The 16,675-nt window shown below is 37.7% G+C and overlaps 1 long non-coding RNA gene across 3 annotated transcripts in view; it reads right to left on the reverse strand.

The window, feature by feature from the left end:
- Window positions 1-14,631, reverse strand: part of LOC132672982 (uncharacterized) — a 34,816-nt gene extending 20,185 nt beyond the window's left edge. For 2 of the 3 annotated variants that reach the window (XR_009607813.2, XR_009607814.1), the window contains exons 1-2: window positions 14,530-14,631; window positions 10,453-10,545 (exon numbers count right to left, since the gene is read on the reverse strand). This is a non-coding gene — a long non-coding RNA (uncharacterized LOC132672982). Of the gene's footprint in view, window positions 1-7,208; window positions 7,372-10,452; window positions 10,546-14,529 lie in introns of those variants that run through there. The other variant, XR_009607811.2, reaches the window with a different exon arrangement.
- Between the last annotated feature and the right edge of the window lie 2,044 nt (window positions 14,632-16,675).

Here is a 16,675-nt window from a genome sequence, read left to right on the forward strand (position 1 = left end):
ATTTCCCAGCCCTGTGACCTTGGGTAAGTGGCTTAGCATTGCTGAAGCACAGGACTCTTCATTTGTAAAGTACGGACAACCCTATGTGGTGCCTTAGAGCTTTGTAATGTTTAGGGCTTGCTGTGCTGTTTAGGGAGAATGTGTGGAAACCACATAGCTCATAGCAAACCTCGATAAATTATGGAGAGGGTTAATATTGTTAGTGTTTTTACAAAATGGGACTGAGGATTTTAGAAAAGCCTACCCACAGCCATAGGAAATGGCTGAAAGTTGATGACGTGACCATGGGCAATCAACTTTTCTTCCTCTTTTGTTTTTAATTAACAGTTTATTTGGGGTTAATATAGTTGAGTATACAGGTATGAGAAATAAAATTGAGGCATCTCAGATGTCTCATTTAGCCATTACTCAGTTTTCCCCATCAGGAATGTCCTGCAAAATTCAATCAGAATGCTTCAACCAGGACATCAGCATTGTCACAGTCAAGATAAAGAACAATTCCATCAACACACCTACATTTGCACTCCCCTGTTGTTATTAACCCCTGGGAACCGCTAATCTGTTCTCAATGTCTACAATTTTGTTTTTTAAAACTTTTATATAAATGGAGCTATACAGTATGTAGGCGTTTGGGATGGGCTTTTCGCGTGCATTCTCTGGAGACTGATCCAGGTTGCTCTGTGTATCATAGTTCCTTCCTTTCTATTGCTGGGTGGTATTCCATGACGTGGATGGACCATAATTTGTTTAAGTGTCTACTTATTAAAGCACAGTTGGGTTTTCTCCAGTTTTTGGCTATTTTGAGTAAAGTTACTATGAACATTTTTGCATAGGCTTTTGGGTGGATATAGTTTAATTCCTTTCGGATAAATGACCAAGTTCACAATTGCTGGGACATACGGCAGTTGTGTGTTTAGTTGTAAAAGAAACTACCAAACATTTCCAGACTGGCTGAGCCATTCCTACTCCCATTCAAAACGCATGAGTAATCTATGTTGTCCACATCCTCTCTAGCATTTGGTATTGGCACTGTTTGCTTTAGCCATTCTGGTAGGTGTGTAATGTTATCTGATTTGGGTTTTAATAAGCATTTTCCCTGATGCCCAAAGAGGTTGAACACTTCTTTATTTGCTTATTTGCCATCTGTACAGCCTTTTTTGTGAGATGTCTGTTCATGTCTTTTGCCCATTATCGGACTGGATTATTTGAATTTTTACTGTTTAGTTTAAGGTTTGTATGCTATATTCTGTATGGGCCCCTTGTCAGATATGCCATGTGTAAATATTTCCCTCCAGTGTGCAGCTTCTCTTTTCATCCCCTGGTCAGGGTTGTTCACAGAGCAAAAGCTTTTAACTTGATATTTCCAATTTTATAAATTTTCATTTAAGGATTGTGTGTTTGGTGTCAAGGCTAAGAATTCTTTGCTTCAGCCTAGATACTAAAGATTGTCTCCTGGGTTTTGTCTAAAAGTTACATAAAGTTAAATTTTATATTTAGGTCCATAATCCACCTTTAGTTAATTTTTGTATAAGGTATGATATTTAAGTTAAGGTTCACTTCTGGGCCATGGATGTCTATTGTTTCAGCACCATTTTTTGTAAAGAGAATTCTTCCATTGGTTCCTTTAGCACCTTTATCCAAAACCAGTGGGATGTATTTGTGTGGGCCTATTTCTGGTTCTTTATTCAGTTTGACTGATCTATGTGCCTGTCTCTCGACCAATACCACACTTTTGATCATTTTAGCTATAGGGTAGGCCTTAATGTTGGGTGGACCAATTCTTTCCACTTTATTGTCCTTTCGTGACTTTTTTTTTAAAGCTATCTAGGGTTTTTGTTCTTACATATCAATTTTAGGATAAGCTTGTCTATGTCTACAAAATTACTTCCTGGGATTTTCAAAGGAAGTAGATTAAACATACAAATCAATTCAAAAAGAGTTGACATCTTTACTATGTTGCGTCTTCCAATCCATGAACATGTTATGTGTCTCCATTTATTTAGGTCTTCTTTGATTTTTTTCAACAGGATTTTGTCATTTTCAGTGTACTGATCATCAGCATGTTTTACTAAGTGTATATCTAGGCACTTCATTTTCATTGGAGTTATTATAAATGATACTGTGTTTTTAATTTTGGTTTCCACACATTCATTGTTAGCATATAGAAGTAAAATTGATTATTTTGTGTTGACCTTGTATTCTGTGACCTTGCTAAACTCACTTATTAGCTCTAGGCATTTTTTGTAGATTCTTTAGGATTTTCTACATGAACAGTCATATCATCTGTAAATAGGATGATGCAGCAAAAATGGTAGTTGCTGAGAAAAACACTTAATACCCATTTCTTACTTGTAGATCTATCTTTACATACTTCAGACTCTAAGATGTGCCTCTTTCCCTAGGCTCAGTCATGAGCAGCACATAGGAGCTTTCAAAACTCAACCTCATTAATCACTGTATGTAGAAGAGAGTAGCCCAGATTTGTTTTCCCACTGATGTGTATTATGTCACACAGGACATTTCCACCACAGATAGGTAGAATTAACTACAGTCAGTTTGATATCTAAGTAGTTTTAGAAAAACATTCTGACATTTACATAATAGAAATACAAAAGAAGTCCACCTTATAGACTTACTGTGAATGCCAAATGACAAAAAACGTATAAGAAATCTTTTTCCATGTTATTAAAATATTTGATAGCAATTGTGTCCAGCTCAAATTGTCTCTAGCCATGAATTTACAAATCTACAACCTCTGCATTCTCAACAGCAGGACACAGGGAAAGGGATAAATTTCTTGTGTGACTAGAGAAGCCAGAATCTTTAAGACTCTCTCAATGACAACCAAACAAAAACATTTCTTAATATGTCAGGATCTCTGCAAAGACCTTGTTATCTTCAAATTTACATACATAGTGGTAGTGTTTGAGGATTGGGTAAATCAACATAAAGAAATTATATTGAATCAAGTAACCATATTTTTTCCCACTCCCTGGGGACCTTTCAAGTAAGCATTAAACTGAATGAAGACACCATAAAGCGTATAAAATATATTTTAGGGATGCCTGAGTGGTTTAGTTGGTTAAGTGCCAGACTCTTGATTTTGGCTTTGGTAGTGATCTCACAATTCATAGGATCCATCCCTGTGTCAACTCTGCACTGACAGCACAGACCCTGCTTGGAATTCTCTCTTCCTTTCTCTCTCTGTCCTTCCCCCACTCATGCTGTCTCTTGCTCTCTCTCTCAAAATAAACCTTTAAAAAAAGATTTTAACAAACATAAGGCTTCTAGAGACACCTTTTTTATCTAACAAATCCACTGAAATCCTGAAATCCAAAGGCAAATTATGTTATAAGCAACTGGAGGTTTTCAAAAAGCAGTTTCTGAGACCATACTTGACACGTCCTCCTCTCCCTTACATCTATTATATTCTTATTTGTTAGGTATTGAATGTTGTCATGGGATCTTCATTTTAAACTAATTCCTAGGCAACTCTGCTTCACAGGCACACAGGCACACCTGATAATGACTAGTCAAATCAACATGAGGTTCCCAGGGTGAGAATTTTACAAGATAAGTCTAGTGTTCTTCGAGGTGAGGATGAAATCCAGGGCACATAGTGGTCTGGGGACGAGTACAGGGAGGGCACCAGGTCCTGTTGGAATGCCTCAAAACAGAATATGGAGGGAACCAAACAATATTCCCCTTCTCTGTAGAATCAGAATGTTCAACAGTCTCCCAGTCTGACCCTCCATTAAAAAAAAAAAAGCCTGTCTGTGCAGTGACTTCTCTGTTTCCATTCCCAAAACTGCCTCTAAAGACAAAGCTGTAAAATGAGGGGTTTCAGGTCTGACCCTCTGTTGAAATTAATTATCTTGGACAAGTGTCCATATAATAAGTCACAAATAATTTATTAAGCTCAAAAGGCAAATAACTTAAAAAGACAAAGACAGAAAGTTGAATTTATTATTATAGCCACCAAAAAAATCTCATCTCTTCTTTGTGAACACCATATTTTCTGTGTAAGAAAAAGACATATCGCATATGCATGAAAATCAATGCATCTATATTGTATCCAAACAGTGCCGATGGAACTAACAAATGCATAATCAGTCTAGCCCATTCCTTTGAAAATAAATTGATTCTTCAGCACTTTTCCCCAAACTCCAGTTGCTTTGAAAATAAAATCATTCTCTTTTTTTCTGACACCAGTGCATTTTAAATGTGGGCATTTTCTCATCAAATGATTGTTTTTGTGGTTTTCTCCTACTGATTGGACGTATCTAATTATCCAAATAGCTATTTAAATAGAATGCATTTTCAGTAATGTCTTTAAAGTGCAGTTTGAGGAGACGCAGCATTCTATGACCTTTAGACCACAGCCACCTGCCTTGGCTCAGCCCTGAATGAAATTAGGCACCACAAACAATCTTAACATCAATACTCATGGATTGTTATTGGAATCTATGTTTTAATTTTTTAATTGCCAAACAAGGCAACTACATGGCCATAAAAGGTGATTGAAAGTGCTGGTACAAGATGTGAAACTGACTGTTTTCCACTTATAATATAATACGAACACAGATTTATCACTGGAGCTTATTTTCTGTTGACATTTTTATGAAAATAAATGTAGTTTGGGAGACTTTGCCCCACTCTGTTCAACCTTGACTGGAGACCCTAGTGTAGCATGTCTCCAGATGAGTTCTCCACTTTGAAGAGCACCCTAAAGGAAAATATAATTGCTTTTCTCAACTCGTCCTGCGTGGTTTTGATATGAAGGTCTGAATTGGTTGGCTGTTTAGATACCTTATACTTATTTATTATTTTTATTTGTAGATGTGTGTTTGCTAAAACACAAACTTTTCCTAAACACTTAAAATGTAATCATTTTTCTCTTTCCTCATGTGTAATTGATATATCTACTTCCCTTATAAGGACTGCTGTTGACCTATTATCCACATAAATGATGGAATAAGGGAATATATATATATATATATATATATATATATATAGTAACATGACTGTTGGGATATTATTGTACCACCTTCATTTTGAACCAGAAGAATTGGATTGAATTTCAGTTTTTGTGTGTTTTCTTATTTCATGGGCTGAATTTATAACATCAACAATAAAATTCTGAGTTTAGAAGCAGCTTTCTTTGATGGCATTCTTTTCCTCAATTTTTGACTCCAGTCACACTTAGTTTTTCAAAAAAGCTGAACTCCCTCCTGCCACAGGATCTTTGCATATGTTGTTCCTTTTATTCACAATGCTACCATATGGCTCAGATTTCTTGACCTAGGTAGATAAAGGGAGAGGAAGGAGTCCCAGACAACCTGTGGACTTCTGGCTTATGACTGGATGAATGCCAAAGCTCTGAAGCAGGAATGGATACAGATGAGAATGTATGGAAGTAGAAATGACAGTTCTGCCCAAACAGGCTGAGTCTGAAGTCCAGCAAGGCAGCCACCTGGGGTGTAGGAGCTGGATACCGGCACACAACAGGGCTCCAACACAACTACTGGTTTAAATCAGGAGAGTTTCACCTGACTAAAACAAAATGCACGCATTAAGACGGACAGTGGTTGGCTCTGCCCCCAAGTAACACAGATCAAGACAGGAAAGGGGACTTCCAAATTATGTGTTGCCAAAGCTTTTAGAGTGAAAGATTTTCAAGAACGATCAAGATGGAGGGATGAACGGGGGTTCAGGGAGAAGAGAGTTCCTGTGAAACAAACAATGCAACCTCATCATTGAATCAGAGATGCAGTGCTGAGAATAGTCTTTGTACTGAGAGGTAGAAGGTCAATTTCCTCTTTTCTTTGTGTCCCACACACCAGGAATGCAGAGACTGTGACAAAGACTATTCACTGGACTAAACATTACAACGTCAGATTTATCTTCTCTTAGCTCATATGTGCACTTCCTTATAAAATCCTGTTTGGGCAAGAACCTTAACCAGAACCCCCACCCTCAATATTTCATCAGGTTCCTCATCCTCCACCTTCCCACAGGTAAAGTTTAACACCCTGGACTATCTTCAGCAAGAACCTTGTTAAGTCAATTTAGCCAGAACCCCTATTTACCCCTGATGTCTCCTCTTACAAATTTTCCATCCACAGCCTTCTACCCTGCTTTTTGGTTAAAATTTCCACTTGCCTGTGCTGTATTCACAGTTGAGCTCAATCTGTCCCCCACTGTAAGATCCCACTGCAGTGGTCTCTATACCTGTCATGATGGTCCTGAACAGTCTCCCTTGCCATCTCTAGCAAGTGCCATTGATTTTTCCCTAACAATTGTCCCATGGTTATCAGAAACTCTAATGGACTTTTTAATTTCTTTTTGATATATACCAGTGTTATAACAAGAATATAATAATAAAAATAGCAGTATGATGAAAATTTTTGGAGGCTTGGTCAGATAGTCATTGTGCAAATAGTGATACAGAGGCCCAGGAAATGTAGCTGGTGAGCAACAGAAGCTCAAGCTTTTCTCTGTCATGGAACTTCAATAACCTGCAGGTACTCCTTTCCTGGTTAATGATATGGCTCTTTAGTAATCCCATGGAGTTCTTAAGACTTATTTGCATTTCAGATCTCAGCAGCTTTTACTGGCTTCTTGATGGTGTTGGTACCTAGAAGGTGACTGATACAAAATCAAGTAAAAAATATAGAGAAAACCTTTCAGTGAGATTTTGTGAATATCATTACAATTTCCACTCAAGATGTTCTTCATATTGGCAAGTCTCCATCAACATTGCAACTCCTATGCTACCATAAATACCTGGTGCTATTAACCAAAGAGACAGGAAGTGAAGATTTTTCTGACTGCATTTCAGAAGATGTGTTCAAGACTTGACATCTTCATTAAAATATCTGACTTTCAAGACCATCTTCAAAAGCATTCTTCAACAACCCTGGATATTTCTTCATCCAGTATTTTCTCCATACACACTACTTTTCATGCATCCAGCATTTTATCCAGAAAGACATGATCTCACATAAATCCCTACAGGAGGGAGAGAAAAGCTAATGCAGAATGTAGATCATCACGTGATGTTAAAATCTTGGTTGGGAGAGAAGCAATTCTGAAATGGTGGGGTAAGAATTTCCAAACTCCTGATCATCCATAAAAGTAACAAAAACAGTAGAAAAATTGTCAAAATAAGCTTTTTCAGAGCTCTGGAAATTAACAAAATTATAAAATAATCTGGGTAACATTTATTTAAAAACGGTTGACTGAATCTCAGTAAGAACAGCAAGATTTTTGGTGTGTTAGCTCATCATATTCCCAGACACTTCATCCCAGCTCCATGGTCTATCTGAAAACCAACAGCTTCCTAATCAGAGTAGCTCTGGAAACCAGCAACTGGAATGAGAAGAAAGGACTTGGCACTCCAAAAGAAACACAATTCCTGACAAACTATCATTATTTAACCTATCTGGCAGCTCCCCAGAAACTCCCTACTCAAGATTTTTCTGTACATGTCCTGACTCTGAACTTGTTCAGGGAGAACAGCTATTTCCATGGGACTTTTTTTTTTTCAAAACACAGCTTCAAATTGTTTCATATTACAATAATCTGAGGTCATGATAAAAGTTAGGAAAAATAAAAAAGGATGACCAAAAAACTTAAGAGAAACCTGGGGAATGACATATCCATAGTGGAGTTTGAAAAGTTCTGAGACACTCCTGGGAGTCTAGAAAAACAGGAACATGCATAGGACTGTGAGCATGCTTAGGGCTGTGTGCATGAGTGGGGAAGAGCCCTAGCTCTCACTACTCAGTGACGTGGAGGTTCTGTGCAAACAGGGAGTGAAGACTGAAGACGGAGTTGTAAGCCACCAGCGTGTTGCAGTAGCCTTAATATGAGCACAAAGGCCCTCAGCAAAGCTAAGAGATTTGTTGGTTCAAGGCAATTTAATGAAATCTCTATCTGTTAATTTATTGACCTTAAGTTAACTGAGCAGAACCTAGAATCACACATGAAAAACAATACAAACAATACAAACAATTCAAAAGTCACTAAACAATTGGGGTGACTGGGCGGCTCAGTCGGTTAAGCATCTGACTCTTGATTTCTGCTCAGGTCATGATCTTGTAGTCCTGAGAGCAAGCCCCACACCAGGCTCTGTGCTGACAGCAGGAAGCCTGCTTGGGATTCTCTCTCTCTCTTTCTCTGCCCCTCCCCTATGCCTCCCCAAATGCACACACAGAAGCATGCATCACACACTCTCCTCTCAAAAACTAAAAATAAATAAAAACATTTTTAAAGAATCCCTAAACAGGAAACAGCAGCAACGACAGCATAATCTGGAGGGAGGGAAGAAATAGGATTTTGAGATTTGCCAAATCATTTTAATTAAATGTTTATTTTTCAACAAAAGTTATGAGACATGAAATGACATAGGGAATGCTGACCCATACCTGGAATAAGGCAAGGTTGTCTACTCTCACCATTTCTGGTCAGCATTCTACTGGAAGTTCTAGTGACAGCAATTAGATAAATTGGAAAGGAGAATGTAAACTACCTTGACATGTACATATGTCTATGTAAAAGACAAAAATTTGTATACAGAATATGTTAATAAATCCAGAAAATATATTATTAGAACAAATAAAAGAGTCCATCAAGGTTGCAGGATAAAAAATCAAAATAAAAAAATCAATTGCATTTCTATACCTAAGCAATGAACAATCCGAAAAATAAATTAAGAAAACAATTACATTTAAAATATGTCCAAAAGGATAAAATACTAAGGAATATATTTAACAAAATACATACAAGATTTGTATAATTAAAATTAAAAAATATTGTTGACATATTTTAAAAAGTCTTAAATAAGTGCAAAGACATCCATGCTTTTAGAAGAGAAGTAAAAATTCTGTTGAGATGTCAGTCCTCCAACACTAATCTACAGATTCAACATATATATATTCTCTATCAAAATCTTGGCTGAGGTTTGTGCAGAAAGTAATATATTCATGTGAAAATTCATATGAAAAATTCATACGGGAATACAATGGGCCCAAAATAGCTAGAACAATCTTTAAAAAAGGACAAAGTTTGGATGATCCATACTTCCCAATTTAAAAACTTATAAAGCTATAGTAGCCAAGGCAATGTGGTACTGGCATAAGGCTAGATATGTAGATCAATAGAATATAATTGAGAGTCCAAAAATAAATAAACTCTTAAGTTTACGGCAATTGATTTTCAATAAGGGTGTCAGGAAAATGAAATGTCTTTTTAAGAAATGGTACTGAGATGACTAGATATTTGTGTATAAATGAATACAGCTCAACTCTTACTTTATATCATATGCAAAAACAACAACATGGCTCATAGAAATAAATGCAAGTGCAAAACTAAAAAAACTCTTAGAAAAAAAACAGGGCTGTTGGGATGTTGGATTAAGTTATGGACCCTTAAGATGCAACACTAAGAGTATATTTACCAAAGAAAATATAGGTAAGTTGAACCTCATTAAAATTTAAAAATTTTATACTGTACCATCAAAAAATAGTCAAATTGAAAAGTCAATTTACAGAATGCGAGGAAATATTTACAAATCATACAAGTTTTCAGAACAAAGAACTTTTGCAAATAATCCAATTTAAATATGGGCAAAGGACTTGAATAGATATTTCTTCAAAGAACGTCTACAAATGACCAATAATCTGAGGAGAAGATGTTCACTATCATTAGTCAGGGAAACGCAAATCAAAATCCCAATGAAATATTTCTTCACACCCACTATGATGACTAACATAAAAAAATGGCATAGCAGAAGGTATAAAGTTATTGAATCAATGTATGTTGTACACCTGAAACTAATGTAACATCGTGTGTCAACTACACTTAAAAAGCAAACAAACAAAAGGAATAAAATACTGATATATGCCATAAGATAGATAATCCTTGAAAACATTATGCTGCAGGGAAGAATCCAGATACAAAAGAGCCCTGTACTATATGATTCCATTTATACTAAATGGTCAGACTAGGCAAACCATAGAAACAGTATGGATTGGTGGTTTTCAGAGGATGGGGAGGGGCAAATTGAGATGGACTGCTAATGAGTTCAGGGTGTCTTTTGGGGGGAGATGAAAATTTCTGAAATTAGATAGTGGTGTTGGTTGCCCAATTCAGTGAATATACAAAACAAACAAACAAACAAAAAACCTCAGAGGGTGAATTTCAGAAGATGTGAATTATAAAGCTATTATCTGGTAAAAGTGAAAGAGAGAGAAGTATTCTGTGGGTCAGGGAAGGACTGAAGACATCAGGCCTTGCAACCTCTTGTTCTGACCCCATGAAATGGGAATGCGGTAGTGGAAGGAGTATCCTTCAGGGGCTTCACTTCAAATCTCTTTGACATTAGAAATTACCCTAATTGTTTTCAGGCTTAAAAAAAGATTTTGATCAATAAAAAGTCTTCATCCTTACCCTTTAGAATTTTCTAGATGGTAAAATGTTACCATAATCCCCAGAGCCTTCTTCTGTTGTCTGATCTCTCATATAAGCTCTCATTTTGGGGGTCTGTAAAACACAAGCATTGAACATAAAAGTTGCTCTCCAGCACATTCTTGAGATTACACTTTATATTCATAATTGAAAATTCAGCATCAACCCCCATTTTATCACACCTAATGATTATCATAATTCCCTTCTTTCAAACCCAATTATTTTTCAATTAGAAATTCAAATGGTTTTTCAAGTTTCTATCTTCACCTTAAAATGACAGAGGCACTCCACACAGACTATTTCAGCCACAATTTGAAATACTGTGTAATGAGGATATTTTTAAATGTCAATTAAAATATTGTGATAAGAAAACCAAGTCCATTAATGAAATATAAGATGATAAATATCTAATTATTTCTTGACGAAAATCTCCATTAGATGCTTTTAGCATTCCATTAATGTGTAGGAGAAACAGAATAGAGTTTTTTTTTAAAAAATCCTTTAGGGGCGCCTGGGTGGCGCAGTCGGTTAAGCGTCCGACTTCAGCCAGGTCACGATCTCGCGGTCCGTGAGTTCGAGCCCCGCGTCAGGCTCTGGGCTGATGGCTCGGAGCCTGGAGCCTGTTTCCGATTCTGTGTCTCCCTCTCTCTCTGCCCCTCCCCCGTTCATGCTCTGTCTCTCTCTGTCCCAAAAATAAATTAAAAATGTTGAAAAAAAAAATTTAAAAAAGTCCTTTAGAGTTTTAATCTTCTCCCTCTGTTCTCCAAGATTTGTTAATTCATTTATAATCTGATTGGACTTATTGGTAGCAGGTGAAGCAGGAGAAGGACTCAGAGACAGGAGAAGCGATATGTGTTGAGGACTGAGGACAAGGAGGCAAAGTGTGGTAACTCAAAGGAACTTGATTAGTTTAATTTGATTGGAATCCAGAGTGCATAAGGAAAAGCAACAAGAATCTTTTTCATTTCTCTCATTGAATCTTTTAAAAACAAAACCTGTAAGGCTGATATTATTTCCAGGAGGAAATTACGATTCAGCCTATGTAGGTGGCTTGCACCATTTCACAAAGTCCTGGAATAGTAGAGCTGGTCCGCATACTCATTTTCAAAATTCCAGGTCTTTGGTAAGCTTTTGCCTTTCCCATGGATGCCTTTCTCAATTTTCCTGGTGTGGAGAGAATGTCCTGGTGGAGTAAGTTGGAAAATGAATAGAAACTTAGAAAATAAGGGCATTGAAGGGATGTGCATCTCATTAATCACTGATGGTGAACAGTGTGGCCGATCCCACTGTGCTTGACTCAGAGACACCATTCCTGTGAGTCTTTACTGAGTGAAGAGGGGAATTTCAGGTTATGTTTCTATACAGAGAGATAATTCCAGAAGATAGACCCTTTAGTCAAGAACAATTCTAAACAATGATGGGTGACTATGCTGTGCTGCCTTGCTCTTTGATGAATAATCATACTATATTGTCATCCAGAGTTGAGATGGATGTTCGTGCACAGATAGCCCCAAACTTTAAAATTAAGCCATCTGTTCAGTAATAGTTTAGCATGGGAACATTTTTTATCAACACTGAAGAAGTACAGGAGTAGTATATGAATGTGTGGACATGACACCATTTCTTTCACTGATCGACCTTTCAAAGGACAAATTGAAATATCCCGTAGTCTTCTCTACAAGCATTTATTAAACATATGTTGCATGTGTAGGTGTAAATTTGATTATTTTGTTACACACATACATCAAAGATTTAGCTCCCCTCTAGAAGTCATTTATAATATGAACAGTGAGTAAAAATTAGCCCACATTTGGGGAAAGCATAAAAGTACCAATTCCAAGTAAGTCATTAAGGGGGCAGTGAAGTTTTGACAATATTGGCCCAGGGCTTCATCACCTATTACTCACGAGATTTCAAACATGCTACTTAGCATCTCTTTCTCAGTTTTATTTTCTATAAAATGGAGATAATGTACTTTATTACCTATGTTATTATTATGATAGATGATATGCATGCAAAGTGTCTAACACAACTCTCAACAAATATTAAATACTCAATAAAAGCCAACTATGTAGTCATAATCATTTATTATGTTTTAATTACTAATTATTTACCAAATAATTAAATATTTACTAAATAACTAGTAATTAGTAAATTGTTTGTAATTATAGCTAAATTTTTTTTATGATCTCAGACAAGTAGTTACTTTTTGGGTAACCAATGTTGATGCAGAATCAATCTCAACAGAGGATCCTGAAGATTCCCTTCAGGCAGAAATCTTCTGGCCCCAGTTGAAAAGATCCAAAAGATCACATAATATCATGTGCCACTTTGCTTCTCTGGTTATCCATACATACCTCATCAGGGCTTCAAGTACTTTTTCTTCTTCTCATTTCCTTTAGTATACTACATTTGTCAAACATCTGCCCTTGTGTGCTGATGAGTGTAACTTGAACTAGGACACAAATTACCTTGACGCCCTGTTACAGAGATTGGAAATGCTATTTTCATGTATCTGCTAATAGCCATCCTCCCCAATAGCGCCCATGTGACCTTTAAATATCACAGAAGCTAAGTGGCAGAGGAGAATAATAATGGCATTTTAATTGATTGGTAAATTATTGAGCAGCATTAGCTAATCCACTGTAACACTTCTTCTCTCTGCCCCACTCCATCTCGCTGGAACAAATCATTATGCTCTCTGGAGGGTTCCTGTTTTTCTTACATGTGAGTCTATGATCCATTTGACCCTGTCTTCTGTGGTGTAACATATAGGCTAGCTAAAAGAAAGTGCAGATAAATGTTGGAGAAAATAACTGTGTGGAAATCGTATGCTAAAAAGCAAATGTCATTGTAGACTAGGTCTCACTGAAGTTCTAACTATTCTGAGTAAGTGATAATAGTACTCTGAATTTATTCTTGCTATTTTTAAAATGATTTTTAAATGAGTTTAACAATTAATTTCAAGTCCCTTTGGACATTATTTTCTGGGGTTCCTATATTTCTGACCCTGGTAATAATTACCAAGCTTTGATATTAATCTCAAATGAGTGACTATGCGACCCTTGTCCCATAATATGGCATTACTATCTTTGGAAGCATTTTATTTAAAGACAGCCAGATGTATTCCTCCCTGCCCAATAAAATTCTGACCTCATGAAAATTTCCAAATCATCTTAACCCATGCTGAGTTTACTCCTTCCTGGAAATATTTAGAATTTTGTAATCCATTATCAGGAAAACCTTACAAGTCTTTGATACGTTTCAGGAAGCAATGGGAAGTGTGGTAGAAGTGGGGAAACACAAAGTCATCAAGAGCAGTCTGACCATAAGCACTGGATTCTCATGAACCTCAGTTTCTTACTCTCAACAGTTCCATGGAGTCATGAGAAAGAAATAAGAAACCTGCAGCTCCCTGTACTAGGAGTTTGGGGTGGCCCCTGGACTATGCAGCACAGACACTCTTGATGGCCCAGGCACTCAGAGTGTGGTCAGCAGATAGTCCCTACCCCCAGCAGCAAGAGCTGTCATCTGTCCAGGCAACCCACATCCAATGACTGATTATCAACCAAGTTAGTCCAAAGTAGTAAAGCTCTAATTATCCTTCTATGTTCCCATATGGACCCCAAAGCTCCTACTGGGTTTGGCAAAGGCTTTGTCAGGCTTGTGTCACAGTTGACCTTCTCCTGCCTGGTCCTGGTTTCTCACCCGCTCTCTTATAAATGGTGATCCCTAAATTATATCCCCACCCACCATTGTGTCTTATCATCTGATTCCAGAGAATGAAACCTGAAATGGTACTGACACACACTAATCTTACAGTTGAATTTTTATGTCCTCCCCCAAGGACAGGAAACCAAGCCTTCTGCATTTTCCCCTTCCTCTCCTTTGATGAGACCTTTCAAGCTAATATCTCTCTCTAGTCTTATCACTCTCCATTCCCAACTACACCACCCCCCAACAATATAAGCATTGAACTCTGGGCTCCTTCAGCAGTTTCTCACATTTATTTGCCCTATGTGGCATGTCCTTCTCCTAAAAATGCCATAATTCCTTTACCTCCTAGAACATTTAGTTCTGCTTTCAATCCTCTGAGAAAATTTCTTGGGCCCTTTGGTTTGTATTTGGTGTTTCCATGACCATCTGGGCTTCCTTGTGCAAGTAATGATTGTGCTGTGATATACATGTTTATGTTTATCTCCCCTATTCATCTGTGAACTCACAGTAGGGGGTGATGAGACAGTGAAAATCATACTCTTCTCCATAGCAACAGTTCCTAGCACAGGGCTGGGGTGTGTTAGGCATTTAGAATCATTTGTGGAAAAGACTGGAAGGATAAGCAACTGAATTAATTAACAGCTGATACTTTTTCAGTGTCATATTATTAATCTTCCCAGATTGCTCCCCTCTTACTGTTACCATTAGTGTTTTTGAGGTGAAGATACTTCTATATGATTCCAAACCAAAGGACTGGACTATGTGTCTATCTATCTGTCTCAAGAAACGTTCAGAGGAAGAGATTGGCTATGTGCTATTTCTGCCTGCAGAGTTTTCAAAAAACCATGTGTCACAACTAAAGCTTCTGTACCCACAGATACACTTATGCTGGCAGTGTGTGGTGTGTATGTAACCTTCTCTCTCATTTGATACTAAAATTAGCTCATTAAACAAATAACTTATACAGCTTACACAAGTTCAGTATCAAGATGGCTGTTGGGATTTAGAAAGCTCTGGGGAACAACAACTTGCAATGAGTTCAATGGGTGGGATGGGAGGGGAAGCATGTACTGAGAAGTGAGTTATAAAGCCAGAGAGAGAGGCAGCATCAGTGCAGTGGAGTAGATATGGCAATTCAGGAGCAGAGGAGGAATAGAGAGAAAGACTTATACTTCAGAGTCAGGTGACTGAGGTTTGAGGCTCATTAGGCTCATCTGGAAATGGGGATAATACTTAATTCATAGAAATGTAATGAGTATGTTTTATCCTCATTGGTGAGGGTTTTAAATATGTTTGGAATGTTGGCATAAGCAATATGAACATCAATGAGTACTTTCTATCGGTCTGACGACAAGATGGTTGACGACTTCACTTACTTCCCAATTCTACTTAGGAACAGGCCTATCACATGACCAATCATGTTTATACCAGTGTTCTTGGCCATGAGGAGTGTAAATTCTTGTAGAGCAGGCTTCCTTCAACAAGCCTGCACGCCTTCCTACAAAACGGGCAGGGGTTCTCGGAGGACCTTATCCAACTGAAATCACCAACATTTAAGAAATGGTGTTTTCTGGGGCACCTGTGTGGCTCAGTCGGTTGAGCATTTGACTTCAGTTCAGGTCATGATCTCGAGGGTTCATGAGTTCGAGCCCCGGGTCAGGCTCTGTGCTGACAGCTCAAAGCCTGGAGCCTGTTTCAGATTCTGTGCCTCCCTCTCTTTCTGCCCCTCCCCCCCCCTTACACTCTGTCTCTCTCTCTTTCTCTCAAAAATAAATAAACATTAAAAACGATTTAAAAAAAAAAGAAATGGTGCTTTCCCTTTGAAAACAGACTGACTTTATTTGTCTTGGATTTTGTGGTTTCCCTGAGTATTTATAATGAATGTAGAGGGGATTACAGCATTAGGTCAGAAGCCCAGCACCAAGCTCTTAGCCTCTGGAGAGATGAGGCTTCTCTCTCAGTGTCAAGTCCCAGTTGTAAGAGATCTGGGCTCCACTCACCTTCTTGGGCCATTCGTAGAGTGCAGATAGTCTTTTCAATACATCCTTAAGAAACACAAATGGAAGAGTTATGATTCTTGCCCTCCTTGCCAAGGCCATCGGGACTCAATCAGATGCAAAGGGAATAAAAGTAAAGGAATGATAAAAGGAATCTCATTCAGCACTGAATTCTCTTTTTCAGCCCACATTCACCATTTAGAGCAATGAGAGTGAACTCACTTAATCCATGAGCTGTACAGTAACCTATCTACACTGCCTTTGGCAATTGCCTCACAGGCTGGCAATCTAGATGGCACTGGACTATGTTCCCATCCCTGATTTATAGTACAACAAGTTGGGAGGTTGGGGGAGAAGAGGTGTGGACAGTGATTGGAGATGGGTCTTGAGTACATTGTGAAATTTCCAGAATCACAGAAGCTAAGTCCTGGCACATTCTGATGTCCGATACAACAGCTCCTAAATGTTTATTACATGCCAGATACCCATTC

This window comes from Panthera onca, chromosome C1, assembly GCF_046562875.1.
Source record: "Panthera onca isolate mPanOnc1 chromosome C1, mPanOnc1 haplotype 2, whole genome shotgun sequence".
Taxonomy (NCBI): Eukaryota; Metazoa; Chordata; class Mammalia; order Carnivora; family Felidae; genus Panthera; species Panthera onca.